Source organism: Bos javanicus, chromosome 14, assembly GCF_032452875.1.
Source record: "Bos javanicus breed banteng chromosome 14, ARS-OSU_banteng_1.0, whole genome shotgun sequence".
In the NCBI taxonomy this organism is placed as follows: Eukaryota; Metazoa; Chordata; class Mammalia; order Artiodactyla; family Bovidae; genus Bos; species Bos javanicus.
The window spans coordinates 33,909,181-33,926,331 of NC_083881.1; the positions used below are offsets into that span (position 1 = coordinate 33,909,181).

General features: G+C 42.3%; 1 protein-coding gene across 2 annotated transcripts in view; it reads right to left on the reverse strand.

Annotated features, from left to right (window-relative positions):
- The window catches only part of SLCO5A1 (solute carrier organic anion transporter family member 5A1), a 286,620-nt gene extending 270,413 nt beyond the window's left edge, over window positions 1-16,207 (reverse strand). For both annotated transcript variants that reach the window (XM_061438944.1, XM_061438941.1), the window contains exons 1-2: window positions 16,078-16,207; window positions 12,494-12,555 (exon numbers count right to left, since the gene is read on the reverse strand). The gene's annotated coding sequence lies outside the window, so the exon portion shown is untranslated. The remainder of the gene's footprint in view (window positions 1-12,493; window positions 12,556-16,077) is intronic.
- Window positions 16,208-17,151: the final 944 nt, after the last annotated feature.

A 17,151-nucleotide genomic window follows, 5' to 3' on the forward strand; every position in this document is an offset into this window, starting at 1 on the left:
CTGAAAAAAATAAGAACACTAATTCCAAAAGAAACATGCACCCCATCGTTCACACCAGCATTATTTACAATTGCCAAGATATGGAAGCACCTAAGAGGCCATCAATAAATGAATGAATAAAGAAAATGTGATATTTATATACAATGGTAACTACTCAGCCATAAAAAAGAAAGAAATTTTGCCAGTTACAGCAACATGGATGGATTTGGAGGGCAGTAATGCTAAGTGAAATAAGTCAGACAGAGAAAGATAACTACTGTATGGCATGACTTACATGTAGAATCTAAAAAACACAACAATATAACACAAAAGGAGCAGACTCACATATGCAGAGAACAAACTAGGGATTACCAGTGGGGAGGGAGGAGTATTACAGGGTTGGGGAAGTGGATGGTACCCACTATTGGGCATCAAGATAGGTTACAAGGATGCATTGTACAACACTGGGAATATAGCCAATCGTTTGTAATAACTACAAATGGACTGTAACCTTTAAAAATTGTCTAAAAATGTAAACATAAAAAGGTAAATTAACATTAAAAAGTTTAAAATAGTCACCATATAACTTTATTTTTGATTGATTATCAATTCAAAACAGACTTAAATTAGGTTGAATCTAAATGGGAACCATATCAATAAAACTTGGAAATTAGGAAAGCTCTCCACGAGGCAAGAGACCAGAATATAGAAGAAAGACTTGTATTTAGTGTTTACAACCCAGCCATTTTCTCCTACATAAGAGCTTTCAACATAGTGGACTCATGACTTCTTGGCTACACCAGCCCAACCAACTCAACTGCACAGAGAATTGTTTGGGGAGAAAAACAAAATGGAGGCTACAGAGCTAATTATTGTTTATTCTTATGCTATAAGACCAGCTCAAGTTTGGACCAGTGAGATACAAGAAGTTTGCTAAGAAAACTCCCACAGAAATTCAGCCAACCATTTAGTCAATAATATTGATTTGTGGTGCCATCTACATAATAGAGTGTTGTGGTTAAGAACGTGGGTTTGGGAAGCAGACAGAACAGGGTAAGATCCTGGCCCTGCCTTGTTCACTCTGCAGCCGTCATGAGCAAATGACTTCCCTTTGTTTCCTCACCTATAAAACGGGACAACTGCAGTGGCCACCTTGTGATGATATAGGTGTTGTGTGCAGTGCTTACAAACCGGCTCAGTGAGTGTCATGCTGAGCTAAGTACAATAGGTAAATAACAACAGTGACCAAGATCGACACGGCCCCAGCCTGGAAGAAACCTGTGCCCTCACAGATCCTACATGCCGAGTGGCAGGGCCAAGAAAACAGTAAAATAAAACACACACATGCACACAAAACACAAAATCCATGTGATTATGAAGAGGGCAGAGTTGGTGTCGACAGGCAGAGAAGGGAGAGATTTGTGGTGTAGAGGGAGGGTTCAGAGTTGTTGATGGTGAGGAGGTTAATGATAAAAATGGTGATAATTTTATTGTCCTCGTTGTTGTTTGAGATAGGAAATGTTTTAAGTGAAGAGGGAGGGAGAAGCCACTGATTCTGAGGAGGGATGAGTACACAGAGAAGTCTAACCCAAAGCATGAGACTCACTCTAATAGAACAAAGGGCAAATATTCCCTTTTCCTTGAGGGCAGGAGGACTGATGAGAGCAGAGTGTAATTTAAGCACGGAACGGGCAAGAACGTGAAGATCTTTTCTTCTTTTTTTCTTGCAGTTTTACATTCTATTTTACTTAATGTTACTTTTTGAGAATATTACAATTTTTTCATCATGATAATTTTGATGACTGAATGATATTCTGTAGCATGAATATATCATAATCTTTTAAAGATTGCAGTATAGTTGATTTACAATGTTCTTAGTTTCAAGAGTACAGAAAACAGATTCAGTTATACATATATATATTAATATATACATATCCTTTTTCATATTCTTTCCCATTATAGGCTATCTCAAGATATTGAGTAGAGTTCCCTGTGCTATACAGTAGGTCCTTGTTGTTGAACTATTTTATATATAGCAGTGAAAGTGAAAAAGTTAATTGATCAGTCATGTCTGACTCTTTTCGACCCCATGGACTGTAGCCCACCACGCAACTCTGTCCATGGAATTCTCCAGGTAAGAATACTGGAATGGGTTGCCATTCCCTCCTCCAGGGGAATCTTCCCCACCCAGGGATTGAACCTGGGTCTCCTGCACTGCAGGCAGATTCTTTACCATCTGAGCCACCAGGGAAGCCCAATATATAGTAGCCTGTATATGTTAATCAAAAACTCCTAATTTATCACCCCCCCAACTCCACCCCTCAAGGCACTCTCCTCTGATGGCTCTATTTTCTCTGTGAAATTGTAGATCAGGCAAAATTGCTGATGGCATTAGAAAGATCAGAAGGTTCTTCAGAAGCTTTCAGGTTTGAAATAATCCTTGTGATGAGTGGGAAAGCAAGCTCACCAGGATTGGGAAGAGGTGGCCAGGCAGAGCTGAAGGTTCACGCGAGGCTGGACACAGCAAACTGAGGAGTATTCAAGAACTCCTTCTCCAGCAGCCCAGGGAGAGGTTGTAGAAGGCAGAATCGGAAGGACCCAGTGTTTGGGTTTTTCCTGGTGAATGTGACAAAAGAACAAAGGGGAAAGGGATCTGGCAGCAGAGTGGTTAGAGTGTTTAGAGGAAATTCAAACCAGACCAGTGAAAAGCAAAAACAGAAGTAGAGAGATAGAGAGAAAGTGACTGGGGGAGGGTCTAGAGACTCTGGTATTTTACTTTCTGATTTCAGAGGGTAAAGTTCACAACCTATCAGCAAGAACTCTCTGAAATTGGATCAAGAGGGTGGTAGATCCCTGAGATAAAGAGTTATCTGAAATGGAAGGAATTTGCTCTTAAATCAGGACATATTAAATGTCAGGCATTAAGCTATGAATTGTACACATGGACATAGAAAGGTATTTGGCCTTCAAAATAAACCTAAAAGGGATTATTACTCCTATTAAACAAAAATTGTGCTCAGGAAGGCTATTTGCCCATAACCTACATAGTTTGTCAAAGATTCCCTTGGATTCAAACTCTGTTCTTACCCTCACCCCCAAATCTTAGCATTATTCCCAAACTGCTCCAGAAGTCATTTGTTAGAAATAATTCAACTCCTTCACATATTTTTGAAACTAGCTTTAAAAAATTATTTAAACATTCAAGCCCTAAAAATGGCTATGTGTAAAGAAAAGTAAATCCCCACCACTCTAAGTTTCTTAAATTATCCTTCTAGAAATTTCCCTGCACAGATAGGCATATGTGTGTTGTATATATATATATTTACATAAGATGTGCCAGATACAGTTCTTCACCCTCTTTTCCAAATGTAGCAATATTTCTTGGTAATATTTGCTATAGCACACCTTTTCCCTTTCAGACAAGCCTAATATTCCTGAAAAAGTGAGTGTTAGTTGCTCAGTCATGGCTGACTCTGCAATGCTGTGAACTGTAGTCAGCCAGGCTCCTCTGTCCATGGAATTCTTTAGGCAAGAATACTGGAGTGGGTAGCCATTCCCTTCTCCAGAGGATCTTCCTGACCCAGGGATCAAATCTGGGTCTCCCACATTGCAGGCAGATTCTTTTCACCGTCTGAGCCACCAGGGAAGCCCAATATTCCTGAGGAACCATAAATTATTTAACCCTACAACAGATTTTAGGTTACTTCTCATACTTTTCAATTACAAGTAAAATAGCAATGATTACCTCCTATAAATGCTTTTCTCCATCTGGAATTGAAATTGGGAGTAAGAATGCTAATTACTTCAACATTATTATTAATATTGCCATTATTTTTGAACTTGACAATGCCACATGGCATGTGGGATCTTAGTTCCCCAACCAGGGATAGAACCTGCACCCCTGAATTAGAAGCCTGGAGTCTTAACCACAGACTGCCAGGGAAGTACCTCTTCAACATTATTTAATGACTAAATAAATGATTTGAAATGATTGTGATTTGAATCACAGTGATTTGAAATGGCCCCTTTCCTCCTATACTGTTCTAAATTCTGAATGAATTTTGCTCGATTTCTGTATGCCCTGTTCTCTTTGCTTGATGTATATATTCATGCATCATTACTAAATAAACTGTTACACTTTGTAGTTTTATAAAACATTTTGATACCTGTTATGTCTAGGACTCCCTCATTCCTTTTATTTTCAAAATTTCCCCAGGGAAATTCCATTTCATTGAATAGATGGACTAATTTAGAGATAGGTCTCATTCACACCTTAACAAGACAGTAAGAACTAGAGGGACTCAAGGAATCAGAGATTTGAGAGAGCGAGAGGGGTGGGGCACGGGAAAAAGAGGGACCGTTCAGATGTTAATTAGCTCAATGAGCCCACACAGATGCTAGAGGTCCTGACAGAAAGAGGAGAGGGAGGAGTTTCAAGAGAGAACGAGGAAGACAGGAAAGAAGAGGCTTTCAATCCCTGTCCCTGAGATCTGGCTTCTGTTCTCCCCGTTCCCCTGTCTGGGTCTTGACAAAGACACTGGAATTCTGGTTCCTAAACACAATGGACTCTCGGGGCCCTGGGCTAGTCCCCAACATGTACAATAGAAGTGCTTTCGCTGATACCCTCATTAAGTTGTAAGATCAGAACCAGTTTGAATGACTGCAAACCTCAGCTCCTTTTTGAGTTTAGTTCATCTCCCCAGGCCAAAAGATCCATCCAGTCTGCAGGTGGGTGATGTCTAGATCACACATGAGAATCTCTGCCTTGGCCTTCGAGCATCCTTCACTCCTTTGCATGTTCTCCCTTTTCCTAACATCCGCCCCACATTGTCTTTCTTCCTTTCCCATTTGAGTTTCAGAATGCTACAATGAAGTATTGGGGGGAAGGAGGTGTGTGGAGGACAGGCTGAGGGAGACCCAGAGGGAAGAAAAGATTCCCCGAGAATCACCAAGTTGCCATACTACATAATCTCCCTGAGTAAATAGCTCTCTACACTTTGTAAGATCCATAGTACGCAAAGTCTGGAAGCAGAGGTCTCAGCACCTGATGGATAATCAACTACTGAATGGTTTGTTGCTTCTAAATCAAAATTGCGGTAGCCATTAATGACAGCCGTAAGTTACCCTAAGGAATTCATTTCTGCAGAACTTGGCAAAGACAAAGTTTGCTATAAATAAGTATAGTTTCATCGACATCTGGTCTAGGGCAAGTAAATTACCCAATGAGGTGATTTATACATTCATTCAACTTAACTCTCTGATAGGAAGCTGAGCAGCAGTGCTCTGGTCATTGGGTCTGATTTATGTCAAGAAAGTGTACAAAAGAAAATGGAGGTTCTCTATCTCACTCTTGCTCTCTCCTGATCTCCTGTTACTATATAACAGGCATCCTTTTCCTTTAATTACCTTCTTCATGGCTTGAGAGCTTTGATGACTTGATTAAGCCTTGCAGTGCAGTTCCAGTCCCTACCCAGCTGATTAATTAGCCCAAACCTTATTAACTTCCTAATTCTGATCAATAAGGCACTGATGCTAAACTGTGCAAGGGCAAACTAAGGAGGCAATTTTATTGCAAGACACAGAGTCCCTATTGGTTTTTTTAATCATCTTTTTTTTTGTTTGTTTAATCTTACTTTTTAATGCCAACCAGGTTGGAATATGGTAATTCAATAATAGTCCTATGCAAACTACCCACTTTCCAATCACAACCACTTTGCTTGCCGCACCAGCACTATTTGATGGCACAACTGGGGGGACTTTGCTTAAAAATGCAGGGTCTCTGTTATTCAGGATATTGGATAAGAGTTGCTTATGGCCAGAGAAAGAATATGATGACAACAATGAGGCAGTCATTTCTTCTCTTCAGGAAAATGACAAAATGTGTAGCAAATCTTCCAATATCCTACACCAACACTATTCAATAGAAATATTTTGAATTTTCTAGAAGGCATATTGAAAAAATTAAAAATTAACTAGTGAAATGAACTTCCCTCCCGACTTGTGCTACCGCCCCTGGTAACCACTCTTCTATTGTTTCTTTGAGTTCAGCTTATTAAATTACACATATAAGTAAGATCATACAACATTTGTCTTTTTCTGTCTGATTATTTCACTTAATGTGTCCTCAAGGTCCATCCATGCTGTTACAAATGGCACAATTTCCTTCTTATTATGGCCAAATGATATCCCATTGTATGTATGTGTATATGTTTGGTTGGTTGGTCGCTTGGTTTAGTCGCTAAGTTGTGTCTGGCTCTTGCGACCCCATGGACTGTCGCCTGCCAGGCTCCTCTGTCTTTGGGATTCTCCAGGCAAGAATACTGGAGTGGGTTGCCATTTCCTTCTCTAGGGGATCTTACCGACCCAGGGATTGAACCCGGGTCTTCTGAATTGCAAGCAGATTCTTTACAACTGAGTTACAAGGGAAGCCCGTATGTGTATATATACCACATTTTTAAAACCCATTGGTTCATCGGTGGGAGATATAGGTCAAAGGGGGCAAGCTTCCAGTTATAAGATGAATAAATTCAGGGGTTCTAAAATGTACAGCATGACGACAAGGGAACTGATCCAGGGAATCCCACTTTGAGGACCACTGTGGAACTTGGACTGATTTCAACCCATCTCCTTCAGGATATAGCGATCTGTGCAGATGTGACATCCCCTGCCACCAAGACAGGCTTGTGACTTCGTATCAGTTCTATTTCCCTCAGTCACTTTTAGAGCCTGGTCTAGCTTCAACCTTCCAATTGTCCCCCAAATCACATGAAATTCGGAAGTTTAAAGAAAAGACTAGGGACTTCCCTGGTAATCCAGTGGTAAAGAGTCCACCTTCCGATTTGATCCCTGGTCAGGGAAATAAGATCCCACATGCCACTGGGCAAGTAAGCCTGCATGCCACAACTGGAGAAGACTTTCAGCCACAATGAAGACCCAGCATAGCCGGAAAAGTTTTAAAAGGACCTAATAAAGAATAAAATAGATTTTACTTTGAAATCATTTCAGCTCTTTGCATGAGCTGATATGTTGAACTACTTAGCTTGTTGGTGGTCTGTCTCCACTTCGAAGGGCGGGGCGACAACCTACTGAAGCCTCTGAGAAAGGCTTCACTCACTCCTGTGCTCCAGTCCCTCCTCTACCATCTCAGGTGACTGCTCCCTCTTTCTCCCACACCCCTCCTCACCTTCCCCTCCCCCCACCCCCAACCCCCTCGCAGCAGTTTTCTCAGGGTTATTTAAGATGCTGTATCTCAGGGCTTGAAGTCCTAAAACTTCCCACTGCAAGAAACATAACTGTCAGGACTTGCCTCGTAGTTCAGTGGCTGAGACTCCACACTCCCAGTGCAGGGGGCCAAGGTTTCATCCCTGGTCAGGGAACTAAGATCCTACATCCATCCAACAACTAAGTGTTCACATGGGTCAACTAAAGATCCTGCGTGCTGCAATTAAGACTTGGTAAAATCAAATAAATATAAATATGTACAAAGACATAACTCTCAATTTTTAGGTTGTGACTATTTTTTAAGTTGATAGGCCCTTCCTTCCTATTCTGAAGATTGAAAAAAAAATGATATATTAAAAACATAATCTTTCTGGGATTTCCCTGGCTGTCCAGAGGTTAAGACTTCACCTTCCGATTCAGGGGATGTGGGTTCAAATCCTGGTCAGGGAGCTAAGATTCCATATACATTGTGGCCAAAAAAGCAAAACATGAAACAGAAGCACTATTGTAACAAATTCAATAAAGACTTTTAAAATGGTTCACATCAAAAAAAAACAAAAGCCATAATCTTTCCACTTTGAAAAAGCAACAGAAAAGCTCTTCATAAAATACCAGTGATGCTGAGACAGGTCATTAGGGTTTATCAACAGCTATGCATTGCTCCAGAGAAGGCGATGGCACCCCACTCCAGTACTCTTGCCTGGAAAATCCCATGGACGGAGAGGCCTGGTGGGCTGCAGTCCATGGGGTCGATAGGAGTCGGACACAACTGAGCGACTTCACTTTATTTTTTCACTTTCATGCATTGGAGAAGGAAATGGCAACCCACTCCAATGTTCTTGCCTGGAGAATCCCAGGGACGGGGAGCCTGGTGGGCTTCGGTCTATGGGGTCGCACAGAGTTGGACATGACTGGAGTGACTTAGCAGCAGCAGCAGCAGCATGCATTGCTCTCTCCCAGGTGCAAAGCACTAAGCACAGCTGCTTCAGGTGAAGATGACCATCCTTAGAATAACTCAGAAATATGATCGGCCCAACTCCCACCCTCCTTCCAAATGTTCTCCCCACTTTGCAGCCTGATAGTCACCTCAGGACCTTTGTCAACAAGGCCAGAGATGCAATCAAAAGTGCCCCTCTGGAGTCATGCTTTAAAACTCTTCACTGGCCTTCACAGCTTACAAACCCTTGTCTAATTCTTTTTTTACATTTAATTTATTTTTAAATGCTTATTTTTTATTTATTTGGTTGCACCCAGCTCTTTGTTGCAGTTTGTGGGATCTAGTTCCCTGACCAGGGATCAAAGCCCAATCCCCTGCATTGGGAGCTCAGAGTCTTAGCCACTGGACCACTAGGGAAGACCCTCCCCTGCTTAATTCCTGTTTTTTATGTCTTTCCCATTCCCGACCATCTATTTTTGGAACTGCTTATACTTTTAGACTTGATCAAGGCAATCCCAAACTCTGTCATTAGCAAATGTGTGACCTTAGGCAGGTTTCAGAACTTCTCTCAGCACCTTGGTTGTTAACAGCTTTAAAATGAGAGTCAGCATCTTTCTTGGTGGCACCCAAGCAAATGCAGATGAACATTCCCAGAGGTGTTGAAAATTCTGCATCCCATGGACCTGTCCCACAGCCAAGTCTTCGAACTGGAGTGTAACCACCCCTGCAGTACACAAAGACTTTTCAGACATCCTGTGACCTTGGATGTTCTTAAAGGAATTAAGTTCCACATCCTTTACTTCCATGGTTACGGAGCTTCCCAGTAGCCTGACAAAGGAAAATCCCACTCTTAACTCAATCCAAACTAAACTCTGATCATTGCTCCAGGACCTAAAGCCTTCCTAGGGCTCCAGAAAGGGAGCCTTTTTAATGACTACTCCAGTCACCTATCTTGCATTTCCTTATATTCTCCTATCTAGTCACACCTCTATTAAAAGAGAAGCATAGCCTTAGGGCTTCCCTGATAGTTCAGATGGTAAAGAATCTGCCTGCAACACAGGAGACTCTGGTTTGATTCCTGGGTCAAGAAGATCCCTTGTAGAAGGGATAGGCTACCCACTCCAGTATTCTTCCCTGCAGAATTCTATGCACAGAGGAGCCTGGCAGGCTGCAGTCCATGGGATCACAGAGTCAGTGAGCGGCTTTCATTTCACTTCATAGCCTTAGAAATATGGTGTTTTGGTTTGCTTCGGGTAAATTTTATTTTAAATCTGCTGCTGCTGCTGCTAAGTCGCTTCAGTCGTATGTATCCAACTACGTGCGACCCCATAGACGGCAGCCCACCAGGCTCCCTCGTCCCTGGGATTCTCCAGGCAAGAACACTGGAGTGGGTTGCCATTTTCTTCTCCAATGCATGAAAGTGAAAAGTGAAAGTGAAGTCGTTCAGTCATGTCCAACTCTTAGCGACCCCATGGACTGCAGCCTACCAGGCTCCTCCGTCCATGGGATTTTCCAGGCAAGAATACTGGAGTGGGTTGCCATTGCCTTCTCTGGATTTTAAATCTAGGTAGACTAAACGGTGGGATAAAGACAACTTTTGTTTGACTTTGCTTCTTTCAGATCATTTGTCACAGAATGCTTCACTCCTGATAGACAGTCCAAGAGAGTAAGGAAAGGAAGCATTAAAAGGGATGTTAAATGCTAAAAAAGACCTCTGATCATTTAAATACAAGCAATTCTTAGATAGTGCATGTGTGCTCAGTTGCCCAGTCATGTCCAACTCTTTGTGACCCCATGGACTGTAGCCTGCCAGGCTCCTCTGTCCATGGAATTTTCTAGGCATGAATACTGGAGTAGGTTTCCTTCTCCAGGAGATCTTCCCCACCCAGGCGTCGAACCGGCATCTCTTGTAACTCAGACAGATTCTTTACCGCTGAGCTACCAGGGAAGCCCTCTTAGATACTGTGCAGAAGTTAAAAATAATGTTAGTTCTCTAGAAACTGACAAGTACATCCAGACTTATGGTAAAAATGAAAAACCTAACTGCTACACAGTTACGTGCAGCATGATCCAATAAGTTTTTTAATGACTCTACAAAATAAAAGCATATGTTGCCAATAGGGTCTCTATATGTATGTAAATGCATTGACAAATTTCTTGAGAAGTGAGAAGGACAAAGGAGACTATTGCTTTACCTGTATTGAGTAATTCTCAGTGAGAATGTATGCAAGAATTATTTGTGTAAATAAAGCAATATTTAGAACAGAAAAATAAATACAAGCAATTCTTTTTCAGTTATTCTCCATATTCAATCCTGGACTCAACACTGTGGGAACACATTTAGATATCAAATTTAAAATGTGAACACCCTAGAGAAGGAAATGGCAACCCACTCCTGTTTTCTTGCCTGAAAAATTCCTTGGACAGAGGTACCTGGTAGGTTGCAGTCCATGGGGTCGCAGAGTCGGACGCAGCTGAAGTGACTGAGCAAAGCACTTCAAGAAACATATATTGGGCTTGGTCAATGGGGATATGAAATACTAGGGATATAAAACAAAATGCTGTCATACCTCAGGAAAAAAAGATGGGAACAGAATACCCATGGTTTTCCAAGATTAATTTGTGGAAAGTGTTAGTCTCTTAGTCCTCAGTCATATCTGACTCTTTGTGACCCTATGGACTACAGCCTGCCAGGCTCCTTTGTCCATGGGATTCTGCAGGCAAGAATACTGGAGTGTGTTGTCATGCCTTCCTCCAGGGAATCTTCCCAACTCAGGGATCGAACCCAAGACTCCTGCATCTCCTGCACTGCAGGTAAATTCTTTACCCACTGAGTCGCCTGGGATTTCAAAACAGCAAAACTCCATAAATTGGGTAATAAGCTTGGCAGGGCTGTGAGGGAAAGGGTACCCTCTTACATTGTCGAGGGGAGTGTAAACTGGAACAGCTCTCTTTGGACCACAATTTGGCAATATCTGTCAGTGTTACACATATTTAACCACATCTGGCATGAATCCAGCTGTCCTTGCACACAAGCGAATGGAGGATGGGCAAGACCATTCACTTGTCTTTTGCTGCCTTAATTACGTTAGCAAACACCGGGAAAAAACAGTCCATCGGTTGGAGATAAACGAAATAAACTATGGCATATCCACATAATGGAGTACTATGCAGTTCCAAAAAAGAACGAGAAACCTCTGTGTTCTGATTGGAAAAGGTTTTGAAGACATGTTGATAAATAAGAAAAGTTCACATAGAAGAAAATGCAGAGAAAATAAGACATACATCTGTATTTATAAAAAGAAACTCTGGAAAGACATCTCAGAAGCTGGTAAAAATGGTTGCTCATGAGAAGTGAAAAGATACTTCACCATATATATTTACCGTATATGTACTTTGCTTTAAGTTATGTGAATGTCTTACCTAGTCAAAAAATTTAAAAATTAAAAGGACTCTGCAGTGGGATGCCTGTGTGAAGTCACAGCTCTAACTTGGGCAGATTACTCTTCTCTCTGTGTTTCAGTTTCCTCATCTGTACAAGGGATTGACATGATAACAAAAGCCACCACAAAGTATTTAGAACAGGGCCTGGCGCATCAAATTTTTTGAAGGCAAAATTTTCATCAGGGTGTTTCGAGTTTTAGAAATAAAATATAATCCGATTTTCAGAAAGGACTTGATATCCATCATACAATGAGTGAAAAAAAGTACTACTGTATTTGAACTAGTAGTGTTCTACATATTTAGAAAATACTGAATTCACACTAAAAGCCTGTGTGGTAGGAATTATTATCTCAGAAGTTTGTTGCCCCAAAGCATACAATTAATTATATCTGTTTCTAACATCCATGCTCTTAATTACTACACCACTTGCCTGTCAGAAAAGAAGAGGTAGGTTCTTCCGTTTGTAAAAGCAAGTAAAATTTCAAATACAACAGCTTAAACAACTCCAAGCTTAATTACCATATTGGGCAGCACTGTAAGGCTAATACTCTGCTTACAAAGCAATTATGACTGAATGGGGGTGGGGTGGGCTGGGAAGTAGAAAATGTGGGCTTCGCTTTTCACGTAGTGAGTGCTGTCTTTAAAAACAGCAGAGCAACTGTCAATAGCAAGGAAAAAACTGACATGGAAAATAACAGAAAAACTATTAAATAGCTTAAAGAGAATCTCAGCCAGAAAAATACTCTCAAACTCCAAATGAACTCCTAGTAGCAAATGTAAAATGAAAATGTTTTACTGTTCCTGCTTTGATAATCAGGTACCCTCAAGTGGAAGATAGAAAATTCCAGTTCTTCTGTTTTAAAATTTGCAGCTACAAGAACTCACAAGAATGGTATTAACAGTTTCACTTACAGGGTGCTTTTAGCGAAAAGGCATTGTCCTCTTTTCTTCGACTACTCTGCATGAAGTGTAACCTGAAATTAAAGATTTCACAATGAGAGCTTCCTGAAGCCTGAGCTCTTGCTTAGATTATGTTCATGTTCCTCTTGATTGCTCTACGTGGCCTAGTCAAATAAACCAAAAAACACCTCATGTGACAATATCTGAAATTAAGGCAGTGATTTTTTTATCCGAAGGATATGCAGCCCTCATCCTATCCAGTTGCTCGGGCTTTCACCTCGTTTGGTCTGGCACAGAAATTAACTTCATTTTACAGCTCATCACACTCAGCATATGCTCCAACAAATGGATTCCTGTGTCCAGAGACCAGTAAAATCCCTGTCTCCCTTGGGGATTCTGCTATAGCACTTGTTCGAGGACATTAATGGATGTCCTAACCAGTCCATGGTTTCTAAAGCAATGACAACTCAAGGTTATACTCTCAAAATGAGACATGTTCAATATAATGGCTACAAAACAATTGTATGTGAGTAGCACACACAAGACATTCTTGGAGATGTCAATCATACATATTGCTTCTTTTTCCAATATGAAATTTAATGGGAATTCTTATTTTAAGAGGCATTTTAAAAATCAACAAATCAATCTCTTGTAAGAAGCCTTTTGCATAAGAACCCAATGTTTGCTCAGAGGTATTGCAGGGAAACCTAACTAGAAATGTGTACCAGGTAATTGATGAAAAAATGGCCAAGATGATAAACTCTCTCAAAACTTATGTCCCAAGCTCCCCAAAAGATTCCTTTATGATCTCCATCAAATTACTTCAAATGGAAGTTCAGCAACTCTGTCTTTTAGGCAAAATATTTTTAATAACCTGGAGTTTATTGTTCCATAAACTAAATTGCTCAGTAAGACAGAAGAATGGATGTATTTTAGTACAGGAGTTGTGATTTTAAAATGGAAAATGTTTAGAATAAAGGGACACTCCCCAAGACAAATGGGAAAGAAAAATACAACTTGTTATTTGAGAGAGTGAGCCAAAAAGTCTGCACGGCAAATCATAGAACATATTATAAAACCAAAACACCACACTCGTCTCGTGGAAAGGCAGGCCAGTGGATTAAGGTAATGCTGAGTATGAAAGATACACAAACAGAAATAGACCAAAAGTAAAAGGAAATGTTCATTTGACTGAACTGGAAGGAAGTAGATGATTTTACCCTATTTATAGCTTGAGCTAATAGGTATGAATAGAATTTTTTTACCCAGTTTATGGACACACTTCTAATCAACTTAATTATTATTGTCTAGCTTTCATTCAATGTCCATATTGTATATTATAAAACCATAAAAGGGCACCCGAGTGTGGATTTTTCATGTACGATTTTCAATTACTACAATCAAACCAGCATGGGATTCAAAATTAAAAATAGTTACAAATATAGGACTGCCCTGGTGGTCCAGTGGCTAAGACTCGGTGCTTCCAACTCAGGAGGCATGGGTTCAATTCCTGGTCAGGGAACTGGGTCCCACATGCCGCAACTAAGACCTGACACAACCAAATAAATTAAGAAAAAAAGCAACAAACATGTAAAAGTGAGCTTATCAAAACACCATTGCTCAGTCCAGTTGAACTGTCTTAGATTTCTGGGTGCCCAAGCTCTCCCATCCTCTGGAGAAACAACAGCAGCCACCAGTACATTGTCCTGCATCTCAGACCCCCTCACTACCCCCTTCCTTGGTAGATGGAGGGTCCTAGTAAAATTCAGAACAGGGTTATCTGAACAGAAAGGGACAAAAATTATACACACACGCACGCACTCACACACACACACAATTTGGGAAATACAGAAATGGTAAAAATTATTATCAGACTCACTGTTTTCTCCATCACTCATTAAGAGTGTAATAAAAGACAAAAAAAAAAAAAAGGAAAGGAGAGAGTGGAAAAAAGTAGATCTATCAGGTAAATGCTAATAAAAAGAAAGCAGATATAACAAATATTATCAGACAAATTAGGACAATCAAGGCTTAAAGTACTAAAAGGGCCAAGAGGAATATTCTATATTCATAAAAGGTATGATCCACCAAGAATAAATAACAGCCAGGCAACTTTACATACCTAGTAACATATATTTAAAATAAGTAAAGTAAAACCTGATAGCAAGACAAAGTTATTGACAAACCCACAGATCAAATGCATACAAAAAATACGCATGCAGATGATTAAGTAACACAATCCAATTCACAGACTTGAATTCATAAAGAAGCATTTTTTTACCCAACAAAAAATTACACATCTTTTTCAGACACTCATGGTATATTTTGAAACTATTAGCCATGTATTAATTAGGCAGGTAAAAATTTCAATGCATTCCTCAAATTAGAAGTTTATATAGACCACAGTCATTGACTATAATGTACTGAAATTTGAAATTAGAAGTTAACCAAAAAGAGCACCCCTTCCAGAAAACTTTTTTAGTATGTCTTGGGAGGTCTGAGATTTTTGGGAAGTTTTCCTCTGCCCCACACCTTGTCTCCTCCCAGGTTTTGTTTGTTTGTTTGTTTTTTAGTATTTTCTTATTTTGAACTCTGGCGCACTGAAGGCTTTGTCCATGTCAGTGATCTTTGTTCAGGGCGCTGGATAACTTCCTGTGCTGAGCAGTCACTGCTGCCAAAGCCCCCATTTCTGTGGGACACGGAACTAGGAGGCACGTGGGATGAGACAATTCCTGAGCTGAGAGGGGGGTCAAAAACTGTGTGCACACCCACGTGTCCAGGAGCCAGTGGCTGAAACGAGTCGCAGCGACCTCACCTTAAGAGGCGAATGCTACGGACCACACAGCCCAGTGGAGCCAGAACCAGCCGGGAGATTCCAGCACCCACGGAGGTGGACAGAGATGCCATCAGATCGCGGCCGGAGGTCCCCGTAAGATGCTGGAAACTCGGGCCTCGAACAGAATGGAACCCGAGCCTTACACATGGCCCGGCCCACAACGCCCTTTTGACGATGCCCTGGCCTGGAGCCCCAAACACCCCAGGAGGACCCTCTCCTGTCCAGACTTTTCCTAGGGTCGGCCCTGCACGGGGATGAGCGTGGGGTCCCTGCGGTGCTCACATTTCTTATTGTTCTGCCTTTCCTGAATTACATCATTCGATCAATCATAGCGTAAGGAACGTTCCTTCTAGATCTGCTTGGAATTGTCCTACTTATCTTACTCGAATTGTACACTATGATTAAAAAAGAAAAAAAGAAACCGGTCGCCCCATCTCAGTGTGCAGGTAGAGAGTCCCGAGTTAGACCTTTCCTCAAAGGGAGGGTCTCTAGCTGCCGCCTGGGTGGCTCCCCAAAGTTAGGAGAGAGCCAGCCCAGCCTCGAGGGTTAGGGCGGTGAGGCGAGTTGGGGGCCGGCCGGGGTGCAGCCTGGATGCGGGTGTAGGAGCTCGGATGCCCCGGGCTGCGCGTGGAGCAGGGAGAGGACCCGCGCCCCGCCCTCGCCTCCCGGGTTCTCACTGCAGGATGCGCGCTGACCTCAGCCTCGCTTGCTCACCCGCCCCCTCTCTGGCCCCAGGCGGGCGGCTGGGCTTCCCACTCACCGGGGCTTGGGGGCTCCGGCAGCCGCGGGTGGAGGGGAGGGGGAAGGAAGTCCGGTGTGGGGTTGGGGAGGGAGAGGAGAAAGGAAGAAGGGGGAGACTGAGGCTCCCCATGACCAGAGGCTCAGTTGAGGGCCACCTGTCGTCAAGGCCATTGTCACGACCCCACGCCGCCCCCCGCCACGCCCAAGCAGGGGATGGGGAGGGGCCGGTCACCTGGGACGGACATCCATCCGTAAATTGGGTCTGGAGCCCCGCCTGTCCCTGTTGCCTTCCAGAACTCCCAGCCTCACTCTAGGTGCCTGGTCTCTTGGCCGCGTCCGTCCTCCCTGATAGGGAGACCTCTGGTAGTCCAGGTGAAACCAGGGCCACGCTTTACCCAGGAGGGCTCGGAATAATAATTACTGGTGGAGGAGACGGGGGGAAGGGAGGGGCAGCTAGAGAAAAAAAATTAGGAAAGTATTAACAATAGCTGCTGTTGCACTCTCCATGGCTGCAGCACACTTGTGCCCACCTGAACCTTACCATTTTCTTGCCTGTGTTTGGTCCAGTTGTTCCCGTCTAGAAACTGGTTCGAATGTAAAACAATCCGGCATGTAGGCAAATACCTACACGGATGCTCAGCGCAGCTATTTTTAATATTGAGAAATTAGAAGCTACTTAAACGATCAACATTGATTCTAAATCATGGCTCATCCTTTCAGTGGGATTTAATGTGCCCGTTTAAAGTCATTTTTACGGACGGATACTTTTGGTAAACAGTGTTCATTATACTGTAAGTGGAGAAGGGGCAGTTTACAAAGCAGTTTCTGTTGAATAACGACGTACAGACGTAACCTGGATGGACGGAGACTGGAAAACGTTACCTGTAGGTGACTGGATGCGGAGTATCAGTTTCCTCCAAAGATGAGAGAAAACAATTCAAAAATCTCGATTCTGCTCTTCAGATCCTCTCCCGGTCTTCCTCTCTCGAGGTGGTGGAGTTCTAAGAAGTGGTGGCGGCTAGGGAGGCTGCAGAACATCTCCAGCACCTCTTGGCAGCCCTTTCCAGCCCCTGCCACTGGCAGGTAACTTTAG